Consider the following 3,813-nt stretch of genomic DNA (forward strand, 5'->3'; position numbering starts at 1 on the left):
TGTAAGGACGAGCTTTTGCGTCACTCGTATTTGGAGATTTGGAAGTAAATAACGAGTTTCCGTTGTTACAACTAAATTCTCGAGTGAATTATACTCCAATGGATTTATCGAATTAATTTTAATATGTTAAGGTTATGAGAAATCTCGGAATAAATAAAGGAATTATCGAGTTTAACTCGATTAATAAATTATTTCCGAGGAGACATTCCGGAAATTAATTTAAGAAATAAATTCTCAAGGATGAGAATTAATTCCGAGAAACCTTAAATATATTTTAATTAATCGAGAACGAATGAGAAAATTTCCGGTTCGAATCCTATAATTATAATCCGTACGGTTATGGATTTAATTAAATAATTATATGAAAGGACTTGTTTGTAACAATATTTTAAGGGACCCATTTGAAAGAAAACAAGAAAAAGAGATTGGTTTGAGAATAAAAGGATAATTCTTAAGCCTTGCCTCGTCATCACACATGTGTCACGCTTCTATCCTTGCCAACCCAACACTTATCTTCATCATTTACTTTGCTATTAAGTCTCTCTAGCCGAAATAAACAAACCCACGGGAAAAAAAAGTCACGCGAGAAGGAAAAAAAAAGAAGAAGAACAGAAGAAGAGAAGAGAAAGAGAGAGAGAGAGCTCGGGGAAGAGAAAGGCCGAGACAGGAGAAGAGAGCGAGAGCGAGAGAGCGAGACTGAGAAGGAGAGACCGAGGGAGAGGACGACGCGCGACCACCAGCACCAGCCCGAGACCCCAGCCCTATGCGCGCGCCATCCAGCCAGCCACCGAGCCCGAGCGCCACCCGCGCGCGGCCGAGAAGGAACCAGCGCCGCCGCGAGCACGCGGAGGACGCTGGACCGAGAGAAATCGCCGAAAATAGAAGGAAAGAGCACCGGAGAGAAGAGATTTCACGGAATTAAGGTTAGATTTTTGGTTTCCCCAATTTTGGAATCCGGATTCTAGGGTTTGAATTTTGAAATTTGGGGTTTTTCTCTCTGATTGTTTTTGTGTAATTATGGCGTGGATTAGTGTTGTTTCCGGGTTATCACTTGGTTTGGATTCGATATTTGAATATTGGCTTGAGTTAAGCCCGATTTTAGTTTGGAATTCTCTGGTTTAAGGCTGGCCGTGCGTGTGTGGATGTGTTAATGGCTAATCTGGTTTGGGGTCTGTTTTGGCCGAGATTATTGTTGGTTTGAGAGTTTTGTTGTCAATGGTGCCCACAAGAAGAGTTGTAATCTTTATATTGTACATTTGATGTAATAAAGTCTCATGAAGACTCTTGCTTGTAATTGCTTATTCATTAATTAAAAAGTTGAAACGTTCATTCAATCTTCCTTGTTTGAAGCTTTATGATAAAACCTTAGTCTTTAGTCCATAAACAAACCAAACAACTTACGAAGAGACAAATGTAGATTTGCATGAACAAACTCTTCGTACTTTGCTTAAAACGATATATTCGCAATCTAAGGGTCAAAGGACTATTGACCCCAGTATGACTGTTAAAAGAATCTATGATGTCTGGTTATGAGGCATTGAGAGTTGGAGACTCTATAGCTCTTCTAGGTATCTTCCGAAGGTACTGAATTGACCAATGCACTTCTAGAGACAAGATAAGAACAAACCATTTAACCTCTTATGTCTCGAAGTCACTACGTATGAATTGCATCGTGCTTACCTTAATCCTGAAATGAGACATGTCATTTCACACCTTAGTATTCTCATTTGAGAAAGTCAGAGTTCGGACTCACTATGTGATTCCGAACAACACTAGTACAATTGATAGCATCAGGTGCGACAAAAGTCGCACCTGAAAGAATAAATGTCGCACCTGAAAGTATCATCAGGTGCGACTTTAGATGCGACAAAGTCGCATCTGAAAGTGCGCACCTGATGATATTAGGTGCGACTAGTCGCACCTGAAAGTCATCACTATCAGGTGCGACATTTTAGGTGCGACAAGTCGCACCAAACGTCGCACCTAAATATCCCTCAAAATAAGAAATTAAAGCGTGAATTATAGTATCAGATGCGACTAGTCGCATCTGATACTTTCGCGGGAAGAGTATCAGATGCGACTCGTCGCATCTGATAGTAATTCCCCGCGAAATATTTGGCGGGTGTTAGTACAATCCGATGCGACTAGTCGCATCCGATACTCTTCCCGCGAAAGTATCAGATGCGACTAGTCGCATCCGATTGTCTGTAGTTATTTTTTTTTAAAATGCTGATTCTATTAGAATCAGCCATTTAAATATATAAAAAATATAATTTAAAAAATTAATTAAATAATTTTTTTGTTAAATTAAATAAATAATTTGAATAATATTAATTAGAATAAGTATATAAATAATAATATTAAATTCATAAAATTTGATAATTTACATTCAATAAATTAAAAAAATTACAATTTATTCTTTTTGTTTCCATTTTTCATTCGAAGTCTGCCAATTCTGGAATGCACGGCCTCCTCTTCCGCCAGATCTTGCTCGTGCGCCTTGGCGGCCTGATGCGCTGCCGCTCGAACGATGTCGCTGAAATTCTACCGAACCTGGCGTCTGATCAGCATTTGGCATGGAAGCGGATGGCGGCGTCTGAACATTCGGCATTGAAGCGGATGCCGGCGTCTGAACATTCGGCATTGAAGCTGATGGCGGCGTCGTGGCAGGGTGCATCATCGCGGGGGATGTCTGCATGGGAGACGGATGCTGCTGTGTGTAGGCAAAGAACTGTCGCTGAAACGCCTCCATCTGAGCTTGTTGTGCGGCCAACGCTGCTTGTAGCTCGCTAATCACTGGATCTGGAACGCGCGTCGATGAAGAACCTGAGGACGAGCTGTCGTCCTGAGCCTGAGCCAAGAGATACGAGGATCTCGGGATCGAGGGACCTATCCCGACATACCAATCTCGACGTTGCCCGAGAACAGTATCCATCGCGTACTGCTCCGCCTGGTCTATGTCAAACATTTGGCCTGACTCCGCTGCTCGTCGCTGCATATCCTCGACTTGAGTCATAATTCGCGCCTTCAAACATATGTTAAAAAAATTATTAAGATTATCGAAACTTGATTATTAAGTAATTAACACAAGTAACTTACAAATGCTTGTTGCGCCCAAGCTGTCGTCCAATTGCCTTGATCGTCTTGATGTTTTTTCTCCCACGTGTTTAACGCCGAGGCCAAAGTCCCATCTTCCCTACTCTGCAGTTCTTATGAAAATATGAGTAATGTATTTATTGCAAAAAAAAATTACAAAATTAGAATAAACTTACGTTCAAATGTCGATGAGCCAAAAAAGAAATCGACCCTTGTGTGGACTTCGTTTTCTTGTTCTTGGAATTGTCTCTGTTGCGAGTAGACTTTTTCTGCACATATTAAATTGCGTTATAATTCGATTTCATAGAAGATAACATAATTTTTAGAATTATACATTACCTTCCAATCGTCAGTTGCGAACTCCTCTATCACCTTCTCCCAATCGTCTTTTTGATATCCTTTTGGGATTTCTTTCTTGGCGACATTCATTTGCCCACAATATTTTCCTAAGAAAGTCCCTGATAATCTAGACTTTTGGTTGCGCCTCATACGCTTTGCATCGCGAATGATAGTCTGGTCAATCTGATGACGATAGCAATCCGCCGGAAGCAGCTCATCGGTCTCATCATCCTTGTACACGAAAGTGTACTCGGAATGAAGTGCGCTCAGAATATTGCCCAACATCTGGGGCGTCACTTCGTTCCAATCACGAAGTGTGACCGGGATATGGACTTTCACCAAAGCGCCGACGCGGTTGTTGAATACTCCTACCTTTTT

General features: G+C 41.2%; 1 long non-coding RNA gene across 1 annotated transcript; it reads right to left on the reverse strand.

Moving 5' to 3' along the window:
- Positions 1 to 3,127: 3,127 nt before the first annotated feature.
- LOC149401482 (uncharacterized) lies at positions 3,128 to 3,519 on the reverse strand. Its single transcript, XR_016296434.1, has 3 exons — positions 3,436 to 3,519; positions 3,273 to 3,365; positions 3,128 to 3,201 (listed from the first exon to the last, which is right to left on the reverse strand). It is a non-coding gene; the product is annotated as an uncharacterized LOC149401482 (long non-coding RNA).
- Between the last annotated feature and the right edge of the window lie 294 nt (positions 3,520 to 3,813).

The sequence above is a fragment of the Urtica dioica genome, chromosome 4 (assembly GCF_054948205.1).
Source record: "Urtica dioica subsp. dioica isolate 48M chromosome 4, U.dioica_male_clone48M_v1_H2, whole genome shotgun sequence".
In the NCBI taxonomy this organism is placed as follows: Eukaryota; Viridiplantae; Streptophyta; class Magnoliopsida; order Rosales; family Urticaceae; genus Urtica; species Urtica dioica.